Source organism: Tenrec ecaudatus, unplaced genomic scaffold (assembly GCF_050624435.1).
Source record: "Tenrec ecaudatus isolate mTenEca1 unplaced genomic scaffold, mTenEca1.hap1 Scaffold_602, whole genome shotgun sequence".
NCBI lineage: Eukaryota > Metazoa > Chordata > Mammalia > Afrosoricida > Tenrecidae > Tenrec > Tenrec ecaudatus.
In genome coordinates, this window is record NW_027459485.1 from 1,471,604 (window position 1) to 1,482,925 (window position 11,322).

Sequence of the window (11,322 nt, forward strand, 5' to 3'; positions counted from 1 at the left end):
AGTTCTACCTACAGGTGGGGGCCACTTTTTGACTAATGATAGTGGCCAACATCTTCTAAATCTGTTCTCAACTGCACTCCGCAGTGAACAGAGAATTATAGTCATTCCCGTTCTGTGTCACACCCATAAGGAGACAGGTGCTTAGCACCTAACAACATATAATCACCAATTAAGTACAAATAGTACCATTACAGTACACTGAAAAATTCAATTTCATTTCACCCAAAGAAACAATTCACCAAAATAAAGATCTAGAAACCCTTTCTAAGGAAGAAATGTCATGGGAACTTCCTAATAGTTAATAATTGGGCATTTTACATAGAGAATATTGCAAGGCAAACAAAACTTTGGGAAAATTCAGGGACGACTACAATAACAAAATTAATGAAACATTAGAAATTATACCAACACAGCAAATTAAAATCCAAAAGATTACAGAAGTAGGTAGCATTGAAGGTAAGTCAATGAAATGTAATCAAGAAGAAACATTCATCAAGAGAAGACAAAGCTCATTAAGCTGATCATTTTTAGGTGCTATTTAGTTGGTTCCTCATAGCAACCCAGTGTACAAAAGAGCAAAATACTACCGTCCTGTGCCTCTTCACAATTAGGTTTGAACTTGTAACCATTTTATCAGTCCATTGTGAGAATCTTTTTTACTACCCTATTTTAACAAGTCTGATGTCCAACATCTTGAGACAATATGTTCAAAGTATGTGAAATGAAATCTTGTCATCTTTACCATTAAGGATCATTCTAGCTGTATTTGTCCTAGAATACTTGTTCTGCCTGTCCCTGGTCTTCTCACTGTTCTTCATCAATACCATGATTCAAATGTATCCATTCTTCTCTGGTCTTAATGCCCAAATGCCACACTCTCTTGGGTCAGACAGGTCTCAGTCTCAAAGTGACTCCCTTGCTCTTCAACACTAAAATGTCTTGTGCAGCAGATTTGCCCAGTGCAATACTGTTTGTTTTCTTGACTGCTCCTTCCATGGGCATTGCTTGTCAATCCAAGCAGAATGACATTTTAGATAATATTAGTCTTTACCATAATGTTGACTACTGATTATAAGGGTTTTGGTTTCCTTTGCATTGAGTTGTATTCCATACTGAAGATTGCAACCCTTGATCTTCATCAGCAAGTGTTTCAGGTCCTCACCTGTAGCAGTTGAGGTGTCATCTGTATATTGTAAGTTGTTAATAAACACTCTCTCCAATCCTGGGCCTGTCTTCATATGTTCTTAGATTATTATTTCACCATATATTTTGATTAAATATGGCGAAAGAAAGCAGCTCTGACATGAATATTAGCTGCTTTTAAACAGCCCCATATTGTTCTATTCCAATGAATGCCTCAAATACCACTTGGTTTGTACAGGGATGATCAAGGGTTGAGGAATTCCCATTTTTCCAAATGTGATCAATAGTTATGATCTATGTACCCTGTTACCTTTACAACGCAAGTAGCAACAGTTGTTATCTTTGTTCAGCCAAGATCCATCTCATATAATCAATGATAAATCCTTTGTTCCACATCCTCTCCTGAATCTGACTTGAATTTCTGGCAGCACTCTGTTGATTGTAACCATTGATGAATTTTTTTCAGCAAAAGTTTATTTAACAGATATTAATATAAGAAGTTTGATAACTTCTGCAGTCTGTTGTATCACCTTTCTTTGACGTAGGCACAGATTTTCAGTTGGCCTTGTAACCTTGTGCCAAATTTCTTAGGCATAGACGAGCCTGTATATTACTTCGCTGAAGAAACATTTCCATTGACCAATTGCAGGAACTTTATTTTTTGCGAATGCCTTTGATAGGGCTTGGACTTCTTCCTTCAATACCATTGGTTTTTGATCAGAAGTTACCACTTAAAATAGCTGAATGTACTTTTCAGTACAGTGAGTGTTCTTCCCATCATCTTTGGGTACTTCCTGCTTTGTTCAATATTTTGCCCATAGGAATCCTTAATGTTTAACTCAAGGCTTGGATTTTTTTTTCAGTCCTTCAGCATGAGATATGTTGAGTGTGTTCTTCCTTTTTGGTTTTCTAACTTCAAGTCTGCATATTTGATACTTTGTCTCATTAATCTGCCCTTTGTGATTTTCTGTGAACTTCATTTCTTAAATTTATTACAGTTGATCTATGATCAACTGCAAGTTTTAGGGTCTCTTCTGATATCTGCTTTATTTTCTTTTTATTGGCATATTGCTTTCTTATTATATAACCTTGTCATTTATTTCATCCCACAGCATATCAGTTGTCATCAGTGTTGTTAATATTTAATGCTGTTCTTGATGTGTCTATAAAATTGAGGTGGGATATATGCAAGGTCATATTGGGGCTTTTGTGGGCATGTTTTAATTTTCAACATCAACCTGAACTTTTTTGTGAGCAATTGATGTTCTGTTTCACAGTCAGCCTTTTGGCTGCTATTACTGAGCTTCTCTGTCATCTCTTCCCATGGAGGTAGTCAGTATGAGACCTATCTATACATTCTGTATGCTGTCTATCCAAGTACACATTATGTTGTTGAAAAAGGTATTGCATTTAAGTCCATCTCAGCAAATTCTATCATGCAATCAGCAACTTTTGTTTCTCTGAAGCCATAGTTTCAAACTATTGTCCCTCTTTGTTCCAGCTCTCATTCCAATTATCAATAATGCATCTTGATTATATTTGTGATCAGTTCAGACTGAAGTTGGTAGAATTCAATTTCTTTATTCTTAAATTAGAATAATAGTCATACTAATTGGGCTTCCTTGTAGGTATATAGATATTTTCATATTACAGAAAGCATTGTACTTTAAGTTTTGAAATTCTCTTTAATCCACATTCACACAATTCAATAGTTCAGTCATATCAAGAAGAATTGTACAATCATTACCACAATTTCAGAATATTTTCTCTATACCCCCCCACTCCCATGGTTAAATCATCTTTAAATTGAGTTGTGTAATCACCTTGAGTCCTAGTACTCACTCCCCCTCCCACCTTCATTGTTTACTTCCGAAATAGCCTCACCCTCCCCAATCCCTGCTCACCCACCCCTATATCTCCTAGAAACCCTTTCATCAGTTAACTATATTTATCCACTCCTGTGCTTCAACTGGTAAATCCAACAGAAATAATAACAAAAAATAAAATGATATGGATAAGACAATAATATATAAAGACAAATAAAAAGCACCACCATCATTTTTTTTTTCCTAACCCACCACCATCAATATTTTAAAGGCCAGGGAAGAAGTTTTTATCATGGAGTAAGCAAGAGATCCTTACACCTAGAACAAATTCAGGATGGATCTAGAAGGTCAACTGATCAAATCCCAAGTTTGATCCAGCATAATCAGGATGACAATGATTTTTGTTTGGTAGTAAGTATTTCAGACCTTTGCCTGTAACTAGAGATCTGCCAGTGGCTTAATTTGTCTTGATATTCTGCAGATGGATTTTGGGCTCCCACTGTCCTCCATAGCCTTCCACAAATTGGGTGTTCATAATTTTAGGTCTGATATTACTTCTTTCATCATATTTGAGTTTATTGTCATCTTTGACTCATACGAGCTGGTTTTCTTCCATGTTGGCTTAGTGGACTCCTTACTTAGATGGCTTTTTATTTGAATACACACCTTAAGACCACAAACACGATTCCACTTGAGAGCCAGGCACCATCTGCTTTCTCACCACAATGCGTAGGACACTCTTCAGTGATCTTTTCATGTGAGTGAGTATTGAGCAGGGCCATGTTTTCAGAACTGACTATTCTTGGGCTGGAGCTAGAGTTCATTAGGGGCCCATAATCTAGCTGCTTCTCCCGGGGATATTCATGACTCAGGTTTACTGTGGTGGTTGTGTGTTAGTCCAGGTAGAGAGATCCAGGGAGACACTCGTGTATAAAAAAGAACTTTATATAAAAGAGCAACTGTATATTGAGAAAACATCCCTGCCCAGTCCAGATCAAGTCCATAAGTCTGATATTAGTCCATATGTCCAATACCAGTCTATAAATTCCTCTTCAGACTCAAGCAACACATGCAATGATGTTGAATGACGAAAATCACAGGCCAGTGGGTGAAAAATCCGGATCCAGTGGTGGTGGAAGCATCTGAGCGATGTCATGGGTCTCCATATGACTCCTCCATCTCCAGGGCCCTGGCTCCATCAGTGTAGCTCCCAGTGGCTTGTCAACAGGAATGTCTCACAGGGAGACAAACAGAGTCAATCAGATACAGAAAACCTTAAGAGTAGAAACAACATTGTCAGAGATGGTGCCAGAAGATGAGCCTTCAGTCCAGAAGACACTCAGTATGACTCCAGGAGAACTACCTTCACAAAGTAGAGTCTATTGTGATGTGGGTGAAATACACCCTACATGAGTAAAGCCTTCAGGACCTTCATTTACTGATGGGACATGACTCAAAAGGAGAAGAGATAGCTGAAAACACCAATCACCATATATGCTTGAGTGTAAGCCACGTTTTTTGTTTTTTGTTTTTTAATTTTAACAATTTATTAGGGGCTCATACAATTCTTATCACAGTTCATACATATACATAAATCAATTGTATAAAGCACATCTGTACAGTCTTTGCCCTAATCATTTTTTTCCTCTTTTCTTTTTTTACATTTTATTAGGGACTCATACAACTCTTATCACCATCCATACATATACATACATCAATTGTATAAAGCACATCCATACATTCCCTGCCCCAATCATTCTCAAGGCATTTGCTCTCCACTTAAGCCCCTTGCATCAGGTCCTCTTTTTTTTTCCCCACTCCCTCCCTTTTCTCCCCTCCCTCATGTGCCCTTGGTAATTTATACATCGTTATGTTGTCATATCTTGCCCTATCAGGAGTCTCCCTTCCCCCCTTCTCTGCTGTCCCTCTCCCAGGGAAGAGGTCACATGTGGATCCTTGTAATCAGTTCCCCCTTTCCAACCCACTCACCCTCCACTCTCCCAGCATCATCCCTCAAACCCTTGGTCCTGAAGGTATCTTCCACCCTGGATTCCCTGTACCTCCAGCCCTCATATGTACCAGTGTACAGCCTCTGTCCTATCCAGGCCTGCAAGTTAGAATTTGGATCATGGTAGTTGGGGGGGGGGAAGCATCCAGGATCTGGGGGAAAGCTGTGTTCTTCATCGGTACTACCTCGCACCCTAATTAACCCATCTCCTCTCCTAAATGCCTCTATGAGGGGATCTCCATTGGCCGACACTTGGGCCTTGGGTCTCCACTCTGCACTTCCCCCTTCATTTAATATGGTATATATATACATATACATATACACATATATACACATACATACACACACTTATATCGTTGTTTGTTTTTTTTTGCATGATGCCTTATACCTGGTCCCTTGGCACCTCGTGATCGCACTGGCCGGTGTGCTTCTTCCATGTGGGTAAGCCACGTTTTTCAGCACATTTTAATGTAATTTTTGTGGTAAAATTAGGTGCTTCGGCAGATATTCAGGTCATATACTTGAGTATATACAGTAATGGAACTTAGAATGTAGGGATTTAGGAAAATTGAGAGTTGTAAAAAATGAAATGGAAGACAGAAATAGATATTCGTGGTGTTAGTGAACCAAAATGGACTAGCATTGGCCATTCTAAATCTAAATGTAGCTTGCTGAGAATGATAGATTCAAGAGGAATAGTGTTTCATGCATTGTCAAAAAGGACATTTCAAGATCTAGAGTATAATGCTGTCTGCGATGCAAAATCTATCCTCATATATGGAAATCCAAACAATTGTGATTATTCAAATTTACATACCAACCATTCAAGCTAGTGATACAGAAATTGAAAATTTCTACCTATGTACCTATGTCTCCATTCTGTAATTTATCAAACATGGGAATACTGCATAGTTTAAAATCATGAAAGGTGTTAGTCAGTTTTATACTGTCTTACCATACTTACTCAATCTGTATGATTAGCTCAATTATATAAAGAATGTGACACCAGAATTGGAGGAAGGCATATTAACAAACTGCAATATGCGGATGACACAACCTTGCTTGCTGAAAATGAAGAGAAATGGAAGCACTTGCTGATGAAGGTCAAGGATTGCAGCCTTCAGTATGGGTTACTATTCTATAAGGTAAACCAAAATACAACTGGACCAGTAGGTAACAGCATGATAAATGGAGAAAAGGTTGAAGTTGTCAAGGATTTTGTCTTGATTGGATCCACAATCAATGCTCATGGATGCAGCAGTCAAAGAAATCAGAAGACATGTATTTGGGTAACTGAATATTTTGAGTACCAAGTTGCGCCTGACCATGCCGTGGCATTTTTTTTCTTTTTTTACATTTTATTAGGGACTCATACAACTCTTATCACCATCCATACATATACATACATCAATTGTATAAAGCACATCCATACATTCCCTGCCCCAATCATTCTCAAGGCATTTGCTCTCCACTTAAGCCCCTTGCATCAGGTCCTCTTTTTTTTTCCCCACTCCCTCCCTTTTCTCCCCTCCCTCATGTGCCCTTGGTAATTTATACATCGTTATGTTGTCATATCTTGCCCTATCAGGAGTCTCCCTTCCCCCCTTCTCTGCTGTCCCTCTCCCAGGGAAGAGGTCACATGTGGATCCTTGTAATCAGTTCCCCCTTTCCAACCCACTCACCCTCCACTCTCCCAGCATCGTCCCTCACACCCTTGGTCCTGAAGGTATCATCCACCCTGGATTCCCTGTGCCTCCAGCCCTCATATGTACCAGTGTACAGCCTCTGTCCTATCCAGGCCTGCAAGGTAGAATTCGGATCATGGTAGTTGGGGTGAGGAAGCATCTAGGATCTGGGGGAAAGCTGTGTTCTTCATCGGTACTACCTCACACCCTAATTAACCCATCTCCTCGCCTAAACGCCTCTATGAGGGGATCTCCATTGGCCGACACTTGGGCCTTGGGTCTCCAGTCTGCACTTCCCCCTTCATTTAATATGGTATATATATACATATATACACATACATATACACATATATACACATACATACACACACTTACATCTTTTTTTTGCATGATGCCTTATACCTGGTCCCTTGGCACCTCGTGATCGCACTGGCCGGTGTGCTTCTTCCATGTGGGCTTTTTTGCTTCTGAGCTAGGTGGCCGCTTGTTCACCAAGCCTTTAAGACCTCAGACACTATCTCTTTTGATAGCTGGGCACCATCAGCTTTCTTCACCACATTTACTTATGCACCCATTTGTCTTCAGCGATCCTATCATGGAGGTGTGCAATCAATGACATGATTTTTTGTTCTTTGATGCCTGGTAACTGACCCCTTTGGGACCCCTCGATCACACAGGCTGGTGTGTTCTTCCATGTGGACTTTGTTGCTTCTGAGCTAGATGGCACCTTGTTTATCTTCAAGCCTTTAAGACCCCAGTCACTACCTCTTTTGATAGCCGGGCACCATCAGCTTTCTTCACCACATTTACTTGTTCACCCACTTTGACTTCAGCCGTTGTGTCGGGAGAGTGAGCATCATAGAATTCCAATTTAATAAAAGAAGGTATTCATGCATTGAGGGAGTGTTTGAGTAGAGGCCCAAGGTCCTTCCGCCACCTTAATACTTGACTTATAAATATAGACATATAGATCTATTTTCCCATCCTCCTATATATATTTGCATGTACATGTATTTATCTAGACCTCCATGAATGCCCTTTGACTCCTAGCTCTTTCCTCCATCTCCCTTGACTTTCCTCCTGCCCTACTACCATGCTTCGTCGCCACCTGGGCTAGAGTATACCTCTTCTCTAAGCAACCTTACCCTTGATCATTTCCCACCAGGCCTGCCACTCCCCCTTCTCTACCATTTGGGGTCCCATGTTTTTCCCTTGACCCTGGGTTTGTTAACACCACTTCCTTATACCCCTCTACCCCCCCACCCCAAGTCCCCCCGGAACTGTCGGTCCCGTTGTTTTTCCTCCAGATAGTTCATCCAGCCTGTCCTATTCAGACAGACCTGTGGAGACACTAACATGCACGAAAACAAGACAGAGGAAAACAAAGCAACAGTATACAACCAGGCAACAAAACAACAAAAACAAACCACTGACAAAGAACAGAACAAAACAGTTCACAAGAGAAAAGCTTGTAGTTAGTTCAGGGATCGTTTGCTGGCCCTTAGGAGCGTTTTCCAGTCCAGTCTTTTGGGGGCCATGGCATTTTTAATCATCTCATTCACATGTAAAAATTGGACATTGATTAAGGAAGATCAATGTAGAATCGATGTATTTGAATTATGGTGCTTGTGAAAAATATTGGAAGTAATTGGACTGCCAAAAAACAACAACAAATCTGTCTTGGAAAAAGTACAGCCGGAATGCTCCTTAGATACAAGGATGGCAAGATGTTGGACATTGGACAGGTTTTCAGGAGAGACCAGTCCCTGAAAGAATGCTTGTTACAGAAAAGGCACAGCAAAAAAGATGGATTGACATGACTGAAATCATAGGCTCAAAGAGAAAACGTGTGTAAGGATGACACAAGAAACAAGCACTGTTTCCTTATGTTGTCGATAGGGTCACCGAGTCTGAACTGACTGGGTGGCACCTAACAAAACAAGATTGAATATATGCCATCAGTTATATCTATTTTTTATGTTCAAATAAATCTTTATTTTTTTAAATCATTTTATTGGGGGCTCATACAACTCTTATCACAATCCATAGCACATCAATTGTGTCAAGCACATTTGTACATTCGTTGCCCACATCATTCTCAAAACATTTGCTCTCCACTTAAGCCCTTGGCATCAGCTCCTCATTCCCCCCCCCCACCCGTCGCTGCCCTCTTTCTCATTAACCCTTGGCAATGTATTATTTTGTAATATCTTGCACTGTCCAACATCGCCCTCCACCAACTTTTCTGTTGTCCATTCCCCAGGGAGGAGGTTATATGTACATCCTTGTAATCGGTTTCCCCTCCCCCCCACTCCTTCCACCCTGCTGGTATCCCCACTCTCACCACTGGTCCTGAAGGGATCATCTGTCCTGGATTCCCTGTTTTTCCAGTTCCTATCTGTACCAGTGTACATCCTCTCATCTAGCCAGATTTGTAAATTAGAATTGGGATCATGATAGTGGTGGGGAAGGAAGCATTAAAGAACTAGAAGAAAGTTGTAAGTTTCATTGTTGCTACAATGCACCCTGATTGGCTGTCTCGCCCCACCCCCCAACCCTTCTGTAAGGGGATGTCCAGTTGTCTACAGATGAGTCTCTCTTGGTTCCCTAATCTGCACCCCCCTCATTCACAATGATAATATTTTTTGTTCTTTGATGGCTCCTACCTCATCCCTTTGACACCTCATAATCCCACAGGCTGGTGTGCTTCTTCCATGTGGGCTTTGTTGCTCCTCAGCTAGATGGTCGCTTGTTTACCTTGAGTCTTTAAGACCTTAGACACTATATCTTTTGCCACCATCAGTTTTCTTCACCACATTTGCTTATGCACTCATTTGTCTTCATCGATTGTGTTGGGAAGGTGAGCATCATGGAATGCCAGTTTAATAGAACATAGTGTTGCATTGAGGCAGTACTTGAATGGAGGCCCAATGTCTATCTACTACCTTAATACTAAACTTTGAGGGCCCCCCAGTCCCTTCAAACCTTGTGGATCTGTGCCTACTTATCTTTATGATGCGCCTCCTGCAACCCAGCAGTGTTGAATTTCCCTCTTACTAGCTCTCCTGGGTTGATTTCTGTGGAGTCCCTCTGGTATGTGTTACTCAGTCACCATCTTCCCTCCAAGATAGTTTTTTTAAAAAACATTTTATTAGGGGCTCATACATCCAAGATAGTTTTTATTGATTGTGTTATTAAACTTTTTTTGGTCTTCATTGCCTTTTTTCTTGACATTTTTTTTTCTTTGAGAGTGGTGTATTGAAGTCTTCTGTTCTTACTGTCGATGTGTCTTGGTCCTTTTTCAATTCTACGAGGATCTGATGTATTTCAAAGGTATTTCATTGAGTGCATAGATGACTATTAAAGTTATGGTTTTCTGAGCTATTTTTCCCTCTATCATTATGTAGTATTCAATCTTTTCTCGTTATGTTGTTTACCTTGAAGTTTATCTTCTTGGAGATTAATATTGTTACCCCTGCTGAGTTTTGTTGCTGTTTGCTGGGTATGCTTTTGTTCCACCTCTGATTTTTAATTTCTTCAAGTCTCTGTTTGTGAGGTGTTTTTCTTGTAGGCAGCATATTGATGGGGCTTGCTTTCTTATCCATTCAGCTTCTCTCTGTCTCTGTACTGGTGTATTTAGTACATTAACATTCAGTGAAATTATTGACATGTATGTGTATTTGTTTCCACCATTTTGGTTTATATATGCGTGTGTTGTGTGTTTGGATGTGTATTGTGTTCAGTTTCTTTGTTCTTCCTGTGTCGTTCCCTTGCTCTGGGTGTTGTTCCGTGTGTGCTGGTTTTTGTGAGGAATTGTCTTGAATGTTGGTTTCAGGTTTGTGTGTTGTTGCTGTTGGTTTTTTTGGCCACAGTACTTCATTGAGTATTTTTTGTAATGGTGTTCTTGCTTTTGGCTTTTCTTGTCTTGAAATAATTGTATTATACCACCATATTTAGTTGCTGAACCTTTGTGTGTAATTGATCTTTTTCTCTAGGTGCTTTTAGATTGTTTGTTGTTTCCGTTCTGATGTTTGACATCTTGACTACAATATGCCGTGGAGTTTGCCTTTTAGAATCTCTCCTGGCTGGGGTTCTTTTGGCTTCCTAAATAATCGTCTTTTTCTCTTTTAGACATTGAGCAAAGTTCTTTGGCTGGCGCTCTTGGACTATTCTCTGTGTGGATGTAACTTTGTTTGTTTCTTCCTCTTCTGGAATTCCTACAAGATGCAGGTTGTTCCTCTTAATGGTGTCCCACATTATTATCAAGCTTTTCTCAGTCTCTTTTGCATTTTTTGGTTATTTGTCCTTCCTTTAGATTGGAATCTATAGATTTGTCTTTCAGTTCACTAATTTGGGTTTCTATCTCTTCAATTCTGTATCTCTATTTTTTTTACAGCCTCCCGCTTTTCCTTTATAGCAGGGGTGTCAATCTGGCCCTGTCGGCCGCATGTAGCCCCTGAGGAGCTTTTTTTGTGGCCTGCGATGCTCTGAAATAAAATGAAAATAGAAAAAAATTGTTATGAAGAAAATAGCACTTAGGGGAGATCGAGGCAATACCGTACACACAATTCCCTCATTAACCCTTTATCTGAAGATGAGTATACATGTGGCCCAGTGCTTTTTGGGGGGCCTGTGGATGTGTATAAATGCACTGACTTAG